At 43.3% G+C, this 16,804-nt stretch overlaps 1 protein-coding gene across 1 annotated transcript in view; it reads right to left on the minus strand.

Moving 5' to 3' along the window:
• The window catches only part of LOC135098769 (mucin-2-like), a 98,613-nt gene that overhangs the window by 43,119 nt on the left and 38,690 nt on the right, over positions 1-16,804 (minus strand). The window lies entirely within an intron of this gene.

Consider the following 16,804-nt stretch of genomic DNA (forward strand, 5'->3'; position numbering starts at 1 on the left):
CTGACGAGCCATCAAATATCACCATCACCATCATCGCAATTAAGGAGGAGAGGGAAAGAGATGACTCGTGAGGGAAAAGAAGAGCTCGTTTTTTCCTTCATAAGTGCTTCGTTTTTCTCAATTAGTGCTTCATTTACTGGTTTTTATTAGTTACTCTAAAGATGCCAGCAAGAGAGAGAGAGAGAGAGCAAGGGGGCGGTAGGCAGTTCTGGTGGTTCTGGCAGCCGTGTTTGAAGGCTGAATGAGCAAAACAGGAAACGAACGAGAGGACCCGGGAGGAAGTAGCTTTGTTAACACGAGGCGGGAAAACACACATCGTAAAAAATCCCAAAAGAAGAAATAAGAGAGAAAATAGAAAAAAAAGAAAATGGAAAAATCAAGGAAGAAAAAACAGCGAGAAATGGAGAGAGAGAGAGAGAGAGAGAGAGAGAGAGAGAGAGAGAGAGAGAGAGAGAGAGTGTGTGTGTGTGTGCGTTTGTAGTATGTATGATGATAAAAATTAAAACGAAGGATTTTCAAGAAGACCAAGGAACATTTAAAGCAAACGCGTGGCATTTTAAAAACTAACAAGTAGGAGAGCAAAGAGAGAGAGAGAGAGAGAGAGAGAGAGAGAGAGAGAGAGAGAGAGAGAGGACATGACACCTGCTCCAGCTGCTCATGCCTCGACCAGCTGGCTTTGTCCTCAGCCTAACACACGATGATTGTCTGATGGTCTCAAGAATTGTGTCACTCCTTCCTTCTCTCTCCTCACGCCTCTCCCTCCTCTTCCATCATCCCTCTTCCTTCCAATATTCTCTCACTTCCTCTCCTTTCCTCCTCTTCTTCCTTTTCACTTCTGACATTCCCTTTCCTTCCAATATTCTCTCACTTCCTCTCCTTTCCTTCTCTTCCTCCTTTTTCACTTCTGACATTCCCTTTCCTTCCTTTCCTTTCCTCCTTCTCCCTCCTTATCTCTTTTGATATTCCACTTACTTCTTCTCCTTTCCTCATCCCTTCTGATATTTCTCCTTCCTCTCCTTTCCTCCTTGTCTCTTATAACGTTCTTTTCTTTATCCCTCCTTTCCTTTTTACTCTTCTTCATCCTCCCTGTCGCTTCTAACATTTTCTCCCCTTCTCCTTTCCTTCTCTCCTCTCTTACCTCAGTTTCTCTTCTAATGTTTTCTTTCCTTCCCTTCCCTCCTTCATTTTTTTTTTCTTTTTTCACCTACTGACCTTTCCCTCCTTGCCTCCTCCAACATTCTCCTCATTCTGCCTTGTCTCTCCCTCCTTCCTTTCATTATTTCCACCCTCTCTTTTGTCACACTTTAATTGTTCGAAAAGTGTGTCAGTTTATCTCTTCTCTTCTCTCCGTATATTACTACTACTCCTACTCTTACTACTACTACTACTACTCCTACTACTACTACTACTACTACTACTACTACTACTTCTACTACTACTACTACTACTACTACGTACCACAGACTCAAACACACATCATTACATCATTCACTCTCTTAGCTCCATATCCTGGACCACCTTGTGTTACACCAATAAGGATAGATTAATAAATAAATTACTCTGAAGACGTTAGCTCATTCACGTCAGTCCATTAATATTGTTGTGTTTGTTACCATTATTTATATTTTTTTCCTTCCTGCAGATGTGACTTTTTTTCTTTTTTTTTCCAAGGATTATTTCTCTCTCTCTCTCTCTCTCTCTCTCTCTCTCTCTCTCTCTCTCTCTCTCTCTCTCTCTCTCTCTCTCTCTCTCTCTCTCTGTGTGTGTGTGTGTGTGTGTGTGTGTGTGTGTGTGTGTGTGTACGAATATTATCTAAACAAAGCAAAAAATAATAAATCAGTCAGTCAGTCAGTAAGTGCAAAGTCTTCTACTATCTAAACTAACATAAATCATCTTAAACCTAACATAACCTATCCTAACATATCGTAACCTATCCTAACTTAACCAAACCTAACCCAATCCAATACAAATCTAACCAATCCTAACCTAACCAAACGTAACCTAACCCTACCCAAACCAGACCAAACTCAACTCAACCCAACCCAACCCAACCTATCCCAACCTAACCTAAATAGGCTGGGTAAATGAGGACAGGCATTAGTTCCGTAAGGGCGTGACGTCTTGTCCCTCATTGTTGCAAGCTGGCCTGCCGATGTGTGTAATTGTTGCTGTGTATTGAGGGCGAGAGGGGGGCAGGGAGCTGAACGAGTTGCCGGATGAGGAAGATGAGGAGGAGCAGGAGGAGCAGCTAATAGAAAGAGAGGTCAAGGAAATGTTTTGAAATGCACCACACAGCAACTAGGAAGGGCTTAAGTCGGAGTACAGTGCAGTTAAACCAGGAAGAGAGGGTTGGTAATTATAGTAGTAGTTGTAGTAGTAGTAGTAGTAGTAGTAGTAGTAGTAGTAGTAGTTGTTGTTGTTGTTGTTGTTGTTGTTGTTGTTGTTGTTGTTGTTGTTATGATGATAGTAGTTGTGATATTTACAATCACGCACCGCATTCTTATGTACATCTACAACATTTACATCTACAAGAATTCAAACATTTTCAATTAAAGTTAATATTTCCGGTGCATTTATGAAAGGCATTTATACATCACGTTTCACTTTGCTTTCTTGTCAGGTAAACTTTACTAGGAAGGTCATTGCTACCAGAGGACGTACAGGAGGAGTGTTTACTTGAAATGTCACGCCCATGCATCAGTCTGTTGCTGTTTTAAGTTATACTGCATTATTCCGTGTGCTCGTCCCATACTTGATGCATGTTCGTAACCTACCATTCAGCTTTGAAGGGGTTCCAGTACTTTTATGTTCTATTGCTCATGATGCTGCTTCTAATGTTCCAAGTACTCGTTCCACTGTTGATGCGTTTTTATCACTTAGTGTTGTACGTTCGAGAGGTCTGAGTACTGTTCTACGTTCGAGAGGTCTGAGTACTGTTCTGTTGTTCATGATGTTGTTGCTGCTGTTCTAAGTGCTCGTCCGACGCTTGATGAGTATTCGAAACTAGATATTAAATTTTAAGAGATCTGAGCGACATGGGTTGGTCATTGAAGCCTTATTGATGCATTTGAACTAGTGTGAATCGCTCCCGTGAGTTTCATTCGGAAGACCTTGCCATTTTTTGCGATTTTATTTCACTGTGTAACTCGGTGCATTAGGACGATCGCGGACTTTGAGTCTTCTCTTACTGATGTTGGTGGCAGAATTTCAGGTACGTAGGCATTAAAACGTGACAGAATATAGTACCATAAGAGAACAAGGCTGATAAGATTTAGTTCATCTACTTAAGGTAGTTCCTGATTTATGGTTATTGGTATTACTACATGTTCAGGAGTCGTATTCGACACTACAGGCACTTTCCAAACTTCATTAAATCATCCAATGTTAGCCAGTCTAGGTGAAGATACAGTTGTGGGAGAGGCGTGACTATAGATGTATTTTAACCGTTTATATATATATATATATATATATATATATATATATATATATATATATATATATATATATATATATATATATATATATATATATATATATATATATATATATATATACAATTCAATACTATGGAGACTTTTCTAAACTTCACAAAATCACCAAACGTATATAAGAGTGAATAGAATTGTAGTGATGAGAAACTAGAAATGCTTTTTAACACCTTGCTTGTGAAATTCTAAGCTAGACTTAGTTTTATAAGGATATAAAAATCACCAGTCATTTCCCAGAATAGAGTAAGTACATGTCATTATAATGAATAAGAAACCAAAACCAAAGACAATTTTCAACCGCTTGATTAATAAAAACAAAACAAAAATCTTGAATATGACACAATCTTCTCGTAGCATCATAAAAAAAGCAAATACCACGTTACTGGAAAAGGTAAAGACGCAAACTCCTCATCCTTCAGACGCTGATGATGTTCCCTTTAGACTCCCTTTGTATTGCGCACAAGATCAAGGTTAAGCTGAATCCCTTTTCCTCCTCAGTCCGTCACGCTGACACTGCTCTATGGGAGTGTGGCGCGGCAAGCTTCCTGGGTGTAGTTGTGTTCAGAGAGAGAGAGAGATTCTCTCTCTCTCTCTCTCTCTCTCTCTCTCTCTCTCTCTCTCTCTCTCTCTCTCTCTCTCTCTCTCTCTCTCTCTCTCAAATCACAACAGAAAAGTCATTCTCTTTCGTCCATATTTTGGAGAAGGGATAAAAGAGAAAAGTATCCTATAAGAGGGAGTTCCCAGCCCTCCACCCTCTTTTTTTTTCTCTTTTATGACTCATGGGAAATATTAGCGAGGCCTGATAACGAGGAGGAGGAGGAGGAGGAGGAAGAAGAGCTGTGATATGCAGATGAGATGACTTCAACATAAAAAGACTAGGGAAAAAGCAAGAAAACATGACAAGAAGACAGAGAAACATGACGTGGAAAAGAAATCTCTGACTTGGGGAGGAGAAACGTGTCTGGCTTGAGGAGGAAGAGGAGGAGAAGAAGAAGGAGGAGAAGGAATAAACAGCGGTGGTGAGGAATGGAGAAGACGCATAGTAAGAGAGGAGGGGATGTTAAGTTGTATGTTGTATACGGAGGAGCGAGGAAGAGGAGGGGAGGAGAAGGAGGCAACCTAAGGAAGCCCCACAAGAGGTCTGCCGGGGAGGTTAGACACGTGAGTGAGTGGTGCAGGTGGTGTTATGTGCGTCACCGCCACACCTCTGCCTTGTGTTCCTCCCGCCCCTAACCTGTGTTCCTCCCGCCCAACCAGTGTTCCTCTCAACTCACTCCCAGTCATAGTTTACTTAATTGAATCCCGAAACTTCCAACCCTGTCATGACCTTCATTCTAAGCTTCTTGCTGTATATTTTTTTCAGGTTTGGCGCCCAACCAGTGTTCCTTTCAAGTCGCTCCCTTTCAGTCTTTTATTTCAAAGTTCCTCTATGTTTTATTCAAGTGGGGCGCGCAAGCTTTATTCTTTTCATCTCATTCTCTTCCATGATTTATTTTATTGAATCCTAAACTTTTTATAGTATATCGAAATTCCTTTATATTTTATTGAAGTAGTGAAGTAAAGATCATTTAGTTTGTGACAGTGATAATCTGGACTTGTCTCTCCTTTCATTTAGACTTCCGCGCCCTAAGCCAGTGTACAGTGCCTGACATAGCCGAACATGACTAATACAGAAGCCTTTGTACTGCACTGGAATCCTAAGAACATAAAAACATAAGAAAATAAGAGAAGGCGCAAGAGACCATCTTGATTACACGGACAGTCCTTGCATGAAAACGTAGCTACCTATTTCCGCCTATCAGCCTCATCCATAATTTGTCAAATCTTCTTTTAAAGCTCCCTAATGACTCAGCTCTAACAATTATTTATATACCGAAGATTATGATGCTTTACTCTTAAGTTAAGTAGAATTTATGATTATTTCGATACTTTATGCACCAATTTGGATAGACTAAGTTTGAAGGATGTGCGATTTGTTTGCGTAGGGGAGGAGTGTAGTAGAGTGTTTGTCTCTATCTCTGTGTGTCTAGCCATCCCATATACTGCAGTGTCGTGTTACCGTAACCTCACACTCAATCTCGCTAGATCCACGTTATCTGCGTCATCGCACGTATTGCCCACCACGCTTAGCAACACAACGCTTGCCACGCTGAGCCAGTGACGCGATGTGTGACGGGGAAAGGTGATGAAAAGCCAAGCAGACAGGCGGAAAGGAAGGAAAACAGACAGAAAAAGGTGAAAGAAAATAGAGAAAGAGAAACTAAGGAAGGAAAAAAGAAAAAGGTAAAAAACAAAAAGGAAAAAAGAAACAAAACAAAGACAGGAAACAAGAAAATGGAGAGAAAAGAATATAAAGAAAACAATTAAATATAAAAAGAAAACGAAGAAACCGAAATAAAAACAAGAAAGGAAGAGAAACACGCAATAATGTACAACTTCAAACATCACTTTCCAACACGAGGATGTGACACCAGAAAAAAATAAAAAGCGATAAAAAAAAGTCTTCCCACACTTGCTACGGGCCGATAATCATTGAGGTAAACGACACTGTTCAAACCTCCCATCCACCCCCCCGAGAGTGCTTCAGGCGCCAAACCTTAAGGGAAGTGAGCGAAGTGAACAGGGAGACTTAATTAGAGGCGGGGCGAGGCGGTGTAGGTAGACTAAAGGCTCGTCTACCTCCCTGTACTGCTCCCCGCTTCGCCACACACACACACACACACACACACACACGCACCGCCTCCTCTTTGTTCGCGGCAGCCTTGATTCGCCGCGGAGCAACATCGAGGGCACGGGGTGAACAGAGAGAGAGGCGGGACGGGGCGCAGGGGAGAAGACTTCATCACTGATTTGTTGCTGGGGTTGGTTAATTAGAAAGTTGGGATGACGATGCGGAGATGAAGTGTGTGTGTGTGTGTGTGTGTGTGTGTGTGTGTGTGTGTGTGTGTGTGTGTGTGTGTGTGGTTTTCTTTCTTGTAACGACGTACAGTTATTATTGCGAAAATTGTAAATACTTCGAAATCTGGAAAAGAAGAAAAACAAAAGCGTTAAAAAGATAATTAGAAAGTGAAACTGCATTGGTTCGTCTAAAGTTCAAGAAAACTCCACCGGACACAACAAGACGCTGTTGTGAAATACCGTCGTTATTTTTCTTTTTTTCTTTTTCTTTTTTTTAGTTTTTCCTGTAAGACAAAGAACCAGAGGATGTCGAGGAGCCGTCGCAATCACACTGACTGAGAGCCGAGACAACGAAGGCCTTACATAAGCATTTTTGACTTTCACGTAGAGATATCCTCAGTCTGTACGATTAACAAAGGTCAGAGGTACTCCAGCTCAGCCTCGGGGCATTGATGAGCGTTATGCGCCGGCGGGCCATCACGGTACTGGCGATGAAGCCCTTGAGAACGTGTGTGTGTATCCGTTCCCTCGGCGCCGCGATGCAAGGCGTGTTCCGCGGCGCTAGGAGGAAAGGTTAGGAGGCAAGTCAGTGTGGCACGTTCCCGAGGGTACTTTGCGGGAAATTTTACATGTGCTCTTTGACGCCACGCCTCCCACGGGGTCAAGGGAAAGCAAGGGAGCTAAACACGGAACACAGAGCTTGTTGTGGGAAGACCTGCACGCAAATTCCCGAAGATAGGAAGTCGAGATTCCCTCAAAATACAGACGTTCTCGAGCTTAGGTACAGTTGAGTGCTGTTGGGGGTGGAATAATGGCTGGTGCTTGACTCGAAGGTTCTTTTGATATTTGTAATGAGAACGTTAAGACTGGAGGAAAATTACTGAAGATTGGAAGCCGAAATTTCCGCAAAATACACGTTCTGTCTCTCTAATGTATGATTTAGTGTCCTCCGTGGTGGAATAATGGTTGGTACTTGACTCAGAGCTAGTCTTCTGATATCCATAATGAGAAGGTTAAGACAGATTTCCAAAGACGAAGCCTGAATTCCCGCAAAATACATATTCTTTCTTGTTGGTGTACAGTTTAACGTCCCTCAGGATCGAATAATGCCTAGTAGCACATGACTCAAAAGGTTTCTAATATTTCTAATGAGAACGTTAACGCTGCAGGAAGATTCGCTAAGAGACTAAGTCTGAATTCCGCCAAAATACACACACAATCTGCCTGTCTTCCTGATGTACGGTTTGGCGTCCCTCAGGGCTGGGACTTGAAGGTCGACTGTTGATATTTACCCTGACAAAGATAAGCCTGCGCCGTGTGGAGGACGCTACTCGTGCCGGCCTGTGTGGCAACTCTCGCGAGGACAGGAGCGGCGCCCTATGACCTGGTTGTGGCGGTGCTTAATTCAATAAATCAATCAGTCAATGAATCAATCAATCTCGGGGGCCAGTGCTTGGGAGCCTCGCCGCGGTGAATGGATGCCCGCACAGGAAGAAGGAAGACTACATTAAGACTTGCTGCCTGATGGGGGCCGCTGCAATGCATGTTTTTATCTTTCTAATAACTCAATGAAGGCAAATGGAAAGTACCAATCTGAAGCCCTGCCGTCAAGCGTAAGGCAGTGGATGTCATGTCCCTGTTGCTTGTTGAAAATACAAAGAGGCTGTTAGTTCATGCGGCACACGAGGCTATCCTGCATTATGTCTCCCATGGACTCCTTTAAGCAAATAGATGTTTGGTATACAATGATACTAAAGACAACAGAAGTCATTGAAAAGGCGATAGAATATTGTATTTACCTCTGTAACCATTCACGTTACAAATTAAGATTCTATCATTCTCTCAAGGGCTCTCTCTTGCGTAAGTGTTTTGCATGATTGATTGATTGATTGATATGAACATTCCTTGCTTGGCACCGCAACACTAGGATCAAATGGTGCAGGATATCCAATGTTAAATCTTTTTAAATCAAAAAGGGTAAGACAACAATATGCTATACATGAAATATTATAAGTGAAGAGGGAAATAGAAGTATAAAAGTATAATACAAAAAGTAATAAAATCAAAACTAAAAGAACACATCACAGCATTTAAAATATCAAAACCTAAAAAACACCATTAGACAAACCACAGATCCTGTAAAGCACCACGGAAGCTGTGACTGAGAAGACGTGACGGGAGACCACCTTTCGCGAGGCAAATTCCAGACAATGAAGAGAGAGCCAGGCAAGTCCAGCAGGTGCAGCGCGCGCCTTCACCCAGCGCTTGTTTAACGAGGATGGGGGTGGCACCTTGATTCAATTTATTTACAAGGGGACTAATGTGTCGCGGCGTGCACCTGGTGGCCGTCTCTCTTTCTTTCATTCTTTTACTCCTGTGCGTTAACCCTTCGACTTCATCTTTTGCTCCTGTTAGTTAACCCTTCGACTTCATTTTTTTTCTTAAGTTTACCCCTCGCTGCGTGCACCCAATGGCCACCTCTCTTTCACTCTTTAATTCCACGTGTATTAACCTTTTGATTGATATGATTTTTTCTTCCTCAAATTTATCCCTTTCAGTAACAAGACATCGATTTGATTATATTCTAACTGTTATTAGAGGACTTTAATAATCATTGTATGAATTTCGCATTAAGTCTTCAATTATTATGTTTTTTTTTTTTTACTATTTTTCCTCAGGCCTTCAGTAACACAGTGTCGCTTTTATTATGCTCTACATCTTATTAAAGGATTGTAAATGGAGTTAAGGACAACCTTTTCGTTATCATGGAGTGTTTGTGCTTGTCACTTTGTATTCTATGCATTTCTTTTTCTATTTGTTCGTGCCAAAGAAAATATCCAAAACTACGGGAAGTGTATTCATTTCAATAAAAAAAATAGGGAAAGCTGAGTATCTGAGAACAACGGTTTGAATGTACTAGGGACACCTCATTATTTATGTTTTTACCTTAAGGTTACATAAGAATTTCCTATGATTCTTATCCACGAAATCTCTCTCTCTCTCTCTCTCTCTCTCTCTCTCTCTCTCTCTCTCTCTCTCTCTCTCTCTCTCTCTCTCTCTCTCTCTCTCTCTCTCAGCAAACAAAGCACCGTGGCACAATTCCAGTAGAGTATAGGTGCAGTAAGCTTAGCGACGTGTGCGTCACCCCATCGCCACACACTTGCCTCCAACGCACCTGTCTTACTCTACCTGAACCCTCACCGCCCCGCTCCCACACTTCTTCTTACAACTTGAATAATGCTGACGTGCTTCTTACTTATGTCATTACCGAGTTAATCTGCCATTCACCTGTGACCCAATAACAGGGAAACCAATATAAGCTGCTTGTATCTACGAGTATAAGAGTTACGGTGTTGTCTCTAGTAGTTTCCCAGCGTGCATGCAGACAGACGGCGTTCTCTGCTCTTTCTCTCTCGTGTTGACTGGCAAGATACTCAAGCTGCCACATTGCCCTTTGCTAACATGCATTCACAAAGGAACAAAAAAGAACAAACTGCAAATAGTTTGGTCCTTGCGAATCTGTTTATAACACTAACTAGTCTGAAAGAGATATACGTAAAACAGTAAAAAACGAAGGTTTCTCTTGTCTTGAGCACGTAACTATTTTTAAATATAACCAACAACTCGTATTTACTTACCCTTAGGAACTCTCGGAAATCACTGGGAAACGTAACATGAGGCAGATATGATGAAAAACACAGACAAGACACAGGAAGGCCGCCAGTGGTACCAGAAGAAATGTTATAAGGCTGCGGGTGGGAAAAGGAGTAAACACGTTTCTCATTTCTAGATCGAGGTGAATGTGTGGAGAGCATCAAGGCTTAGAAAGTGTGTGCAGGTCATGTCTCCCTGACGTGACACCGAGAACTGGTGCCTGCAGTGCATTTGCGGTCTGTGTATGTGTGTGTGTGTGTGTGTGTGTGTGTGTGTGTGTGTGTGTGTGTGTGTGTGTGTGTGTGTCGCCGCTGCACACGAGCGGCGCGACCCTTTCTTACGGTGCGTCACGTGTCCGGCACGAGAACAAGGCAGTGCCGGAACTTAGCGTTTGCCATTCAGCGGCATGGCTAGTCAGTGTTCCAGTATTTCCAGTGTGTTTCAATACTTAAGTTCCGAGAGAGAGAGAGAGAGAGAGAGAGAGAGAGAGAGAGAGAGAGAGAGAGAGAGAGAGAGAGAGAGAGAGAGAGAGAGAGAGAGAGAGAGATGAGGGGGGTAGAGGAAAAAAAAAATAGATCGATACATGCAAAAGAACATAAATACATAGACTTATTGGCCACAGAATCACATAGTACAGAAATATATCACAAGTGCATAAGACAAGAATCCTTAAGCATTGTTGTTCCATCTAAAACACTGAAGAATCCAAACATTTATGTACGAAAACTGAAGGCATCGAGAACTCAACAAAGCGAGGAGCAGATCATCACAAGAATACCTAGGTCGCGTATTCTGTTGAAAAAAAAATAAATAAAAAGTATGTGTATTGCAAGTGACTACATAGCATTGTGTGGTGAAGGGCTGCTGCTCGTCATTCACTGTATCAAGGACGGAGCGCCACTGTACATTCCAACGCTCAGTAGCAGGAGGATAAAAAGAGGAATCTAGATAAAATAACCATAATAGATAAACAAATAAAAATAAACATAAAGATAATAATAAAAAATACTTGTAATAAATGACAACAACGGCAACAAGCTGCTACTACTACTACTACTACTACTACTACTATCACAACTATTACTACTACATGACCATCAACAACAAGAGAAGCAACAACAACAATGCTAACGAAAATAACAAAAATAAAGTAGGAAGCACAAAAACAACAACAGGAAAAATAAACCGTGACGTGACAAACAGAAAACAGCGAAAAAAAAAGTGACCACACAAAAAAATGACACACAGACACACAGACACAGAGATTATAACTGATTCCTTCCCTTCTCTTCTCTCTGTTTAACCTTCCAACACACACACACACACACACACACACACACACAGACTGAAAAGTGAATCCAAAGACAAAAACCGATAAAAGAAAACGAAATATACACGATAGAATAGAATAATATTAAACAAACACAGTGACAGATACGAGTATCTCTTCCTTTTTTTTTTCCTTCTGTCCTCATCTTTTTCCTTCCTTCATTCCTTCCTTCCTTCCTCGAATAGATACAAGTTTTCACTACTGCCCGGGAAGATAACACGGCCGGGACATCCCATCCATCCCACACACACACACACACACACACACACACACGGACACACACGCTGATTCATCACATTCCCCACGCGACACACCCACGCCACGCCACCACAGCTTTCACCACGAGATTTGCTTAGCGAGCACGTGGTTTTGTGCGTGTGTGTGTGTGTGTGTGTGTGTGTGTGTGTGTGTGTGCCATCATTCCCAAGGCAAACAGTTTCTCTCCTCCTCCTCCTCCTCCTCCTTCTCAGAGAGAGACAGAGAGAGAGAGAGAGAGAGAGAGAGAGAGAGAGAGAGAGAGAGAGAGAGAGAGAGAGAGAGAGAGAGAGGACACGCAGAGTGGATGAGAAAGAAAAATAGCAAAGGAAAAACAAGAGAGAGAGAGAGAGAGAGAGAGAGAGAGAGAGAGAGAGAGAGAGAGATTGCTTCACCTCTTACCAATACTTAGATCGGACATTCAACACTTGAGTGAGTTTCTCTTCTCTGTTCACGGCCTCACACTCGCCTTGCATTTCACCGACACTGTATCTCACTGCCTCGATACCAAGCGTCTAGACTGAAAGGCATTTGTCTGAGCGTTTCTATTCTTGCCAATGACTAATGAAGCTCCTTTCCACTCCATCCCGTGCGTGAGTTCCCAGTGGACAGTGATAAAAGCAAGCTCCTGCACCCGCCCCAATCTTTGTGCACGTCAAAAACCTTCACATTCTCTGACTCATTCACTTTTACCTCGTGTAGGAGAAAGAAAAAGTTCGTGTGCTCTTTCGTTATCATCTTCTCGCCCCAGTTACTCGAGTGGAGGGACTGGAATGACCTTCGTGGCGCACTCTTTGCTGGAAGGATCGTAAATAACTTGGCAAGCGAGGATCTACTAGTATAATATATCAAAACGAGAATATCACTTCGTATTTTTCTGTTTGTTTTGTTATTTTTGTTTACTTTTACGTGTGTGTGGAAAAAGGCACGCTAGGAACACAAAAAACTGAGTGAAGAAAATAGATCGCCAAATTGCCGCTTCGAATCAGAGGTAATAAATAAGATAAAATAAAATAAATATGTATAAAGAATTCCAGATACAAAAACTAATTTCATTCCTGAGATAACTTCATACTCTTCTCTTTAAAGCAAGACACAGGAAGGAGAAAAACACACAAACGGGTAGATAGTTGTAGAGTTTACCAGCGAAAGGGATGCTGCTTCATGTATGTGGTTTGGAGAGAGAGAGAGAGAGAGAGAGAGAGAGAGAGAGAGAGAGAGAGAGAGAGAGAGAGAGAGAGAGAGAAGGGGGAGACGGAGGTTGATACAGAAAAAGACCATGAGAAAGAGTGAAAGGGAACGCGATATGAATGGAGGCGTGCATGAGGAATGGTGGTATAGAGAAGAAGGAAGATGGCTCTGCTGATTGCATATAGAATAAGAGTAAAACAAAGGATGCGGGGTGCTAAAAAGTGACGTTTGTGTGAGTGTGTGTGTGAGGGGGGGTAGAGAGAGAGAGAGAGAGAGAAACAGACACCAAAACTATAACAAAAAAAAAAAAAAATGAAACACATAAAAAAAGGACCTTCCCGTTAGTTAGCAAGGGAGTGAATCAGCAGACAGAGGAGGCCGTTCTAACAGGACCAGCGGCGAGGGGAAGGTGTGAGGCCGTTGCTGGATGCTGGTGGCTATAATTCGGAGCGGAAGTGGGAGGGTGACGCTGTGACGAGTCTGCCATCCCGCCCTGTGACGCAAGGGTGTGACGAGCACTATCTGGCCCCGCAGGATGCTCTCTCTCTCTCTCTCTCTCTCTCTCTCTCTCTCTCTCTCTCTCTCTCTCTCTCTCTCTCTCTCTCTCTCTCTCCACACACACACACACACGCACACATACACACAAACACGGAAAAACTGTTGGAAAATCATTGTACTCATATAAGTCTTCCCCACTGAGGACACTTTCATCATAATCATTATCATCACAACGCCCCTAGAAGCAACATCACCAGTACATCCTACATTTCCCCACTTATACATAAATCCTTATTTTTTTCTCTCCCCTACAGACCGAACCGATCAAAGTTAAGATGCCATGTGTCTTCCCTCGTGGTTCAGACAAGGAGCCGGGACTACTGGGCAGGGACGCAGGGGGGGAGGGGGATGCTCAAGAAGGTAAGTCTCATCTTAGTAAACGAAGAACCTGAAGAACCGTGCATAGAAAAATGTTAAGATTTATTAGGAATCTCTCAGTAGTGATTGTTCCGATTTTTTTTTTTTTTTTTGTGTAAGAGGGACACTAGCATGGGTGAAAAAAAAAAGTAGAAAATAGAATGAATAATAAGTACAGGAGTTGGATAAAGGATATGTCAAGGACGGTGTGGAGAGAAGGATGGGAAGAGAGAGACAAGGAGGAGGAGGAGGGTGTGTAGGATAGAAGGAGGTCATTATGCCCTTGCCCTACATATGTGCCTTGACTGCCCTGCTGATGCTTGTCTGATGCATATGAGGCGACCACGTGTGTGTATATGTGTGTGTGTGTGTGTGTGTGTGTGTGTGTGTGTGTGCTGCATCGCTCATGTGGCTTCGTCGGTCGTCGCCAGATGTTGTTTGTTTCTTCTGATGTACTCGTCTATTGTCTTATTGTCTTCCCGGCTCCTCCCGCCTCTTCTTCCCGGTTTTTATCCCCTCGCGCGCGTGTTTGTCTGATCCCTTCCTTCGTTGGCTGTTACTCTCTTCCTCAATTCGTCGCTATTGTGTACTCACCTCTGATACTTTCCATTCTAACCTCACTCTCGTTCCTTGTACTGTCATGTGTTTTGTTGCATTTCCTCCCTTCGGTTGTTAGTGGTGTGTTGTAGCTATACTTTCTGTTGATCATCAAGTTTTTTTCCTATGTAACGTGAAGGAGAGTAAAGAGGAATAAAAATAGTTGGGAGACGTGAGGCAGGGGAACAACAGAGGGGGAAACGTGAAGGCGTCTTGCGTTAGTTAGGTTTAGTTTGCCAGGCGCGGGGCAGGTGGCTTGGCAAGGGCCGGCACGAGGACCACCACCACCACCACCACCACCATCACCACCACCAGGAGCCGCGGCGTGTATTGTTAGCTGTTAGTCTTGTTGTTTCCTTTTCTGGTGGTGTTGCTTGACGTGTGTGTGTGTGTGTGTGTGTGTGTGTGTGTGTGGAGAATTTAACGTAGCATATACAAGCATAGACACGAGCGGGTTTTTGTTTACACACACACACACACACACACACACACACACACACACACACACACACGTCACTTCGTTTCAGTTCTTGTGTAAGGGCGTGGCGTGTGGAAGACGTGACGTGTGCAAGGCGTGTGCAGACCAACACAAACGCTTATACACTTACAATCGTCGTATAGAAAAAAGAAAGGTGGTATTTTATCCCTCTGTGTTTCTTCTCTCCCATCAGCAACATCACTAACAGGAACACTTCATTCACACACCACTATACTCTACGAGCAATTTCACCACCAAAGCACCGAAAATGAGGCAGCAAAGACAAGCACGTATGGAACCTTCAATTTCTCGACCATCTGGCCATTTTCTCTTTCTCCCGCTGAGACGCTTAAGTGTAACATGCAGTGCTAGCGTGTGTTTCTGCCCCAGGTGGTAATCATAGCTGACAGAGGTAACAGAGGGGCCAGGTGCACAGCAGGTGACGGCAAGGTGGGCCCAGATCCAAAAGCGTGTTTGGGATTACCTGGTGTGCTGCATGAGGTGAGAGAGGTGGGGGTGCTGGTGGAGCGTGGATGTTTTTGTGTGTGTAGGGGTGTGTGGGGGTGTTTCAAGCGTGGGTGCGTGGGTGGATGAGTGTGTCTGAAAGTGATCGGGAAGGGAAAGTATATGGCATGTGTGTGTGAACGCTTGCGGCGGAGAGGGTCGATGGACTCACTAAACGTCACCATTGATAATTTTCGGAAATATATAACCTGCTGATGACAAAGCAGCGGGATCTTACCCAGTTTCTAAGCCAGCCAGTCACCCTGTCAGTCAGCCATCTGTCAGGCGCGCGTCTGTCTCTGTCTCCCCTCTCACCTGCGGAAGAAAAATAACTTTTTTGAGTTTTGGATGAAGGTGAAAGTGACTGTACATTCTAAACAGTCATAGAAAGTAAGACATTAAATAGAATTAAAATTTACACATATATAAAAAGCGTATGTGCATTGTAAACCATCGCAGAAAGAAAGACATTAAACAAAATCGAAACACACACAAATACACGAATCTTAAGGTAGAAGTACTAATGGACACACAGGATAACATAGCGGGACACAATCAGAAAGTCTCTGCAGACATCCCCGGAAATACGGATCTGCATTCAATTCCAAATACATGAATACCACACCAAATGCCGGAGCAGCAGCAGTAGAGGAGAGCGCCGCAAGGGAAGGGCCGCGTGCCGCACACACGCACAGTACTCGGGGAAACCTCTCATTTACCTGACGGAGATGGAAAGTCACGGCTCATTTCAGTGTTCCCTTGGGGCTGCAGGGTGTACGTACAGCCAGCCGCTCCTCCCTGTGCACGTGAATGGCAGAGAAATGGCATCTGAGGATCGGCACGCCATTTGCTGGGGAATGCTAATACTTGACAGGGAGGTAATGGCAAGGTACCCCAGTGAAATTCTGCCGTAATTGCCTCCATTAGGTGCTTGGAGCGACAGTGACGGCAGTGAAAGGGGAATGGGAGGCCCGGACGGGGAAGAAATAAAAGGAGCATTTATAAAGATTGCTTATTTATGAGTTTATTTCGTTTAGCAATCCTAGCTACGCATAGCCACCGGTCAGATAGAGTCCTGCCACGCCCTGTTCTTGGTCCACACACACACACACACACACACACACACACACACACACACACACACACACACACACACACATATTGTGTTACGTCATATACCTAAAACGCAGGAATAACTAAACAGGCGTTAAAATAAAGCTGCATTATGAAACAGTGTCAACCCAAGCACTGAGACACGCGAGAAGGGAGGCTGCTGCTGCTGTGACACTCAACACGAATTGTCAGCACGCTGCGTGACAAGCGACGCGTCACTCCTGCCATCTGGTGGAACTCGAGCTAATCTGCTGCTAATCGCTCATGGTTCACATAGACGTTCATAATTGTCTTCTTTTGTGACGCTTTCTGAAGAACTCACGGCGTCATATGAGCTTTGATACTGAGACACTAAATAAGATAGTGTAGATTAACCCAAGT

The sequence above is a fragment of the Scylla paramamosain genome, chromosome 4, assembly GCF_035594125.1.
Source record: "Scylla paramamosain isolate STU-SP2022 chromosome 4, ASM3559412v1, whole genome shotgun sequence".
Lineage (NCBI taxonomy): Eukaryota > Metazoa > Arthropoda > Malacostraca > Decapoda > Portunidae > Scylla > Scylla paramamosain.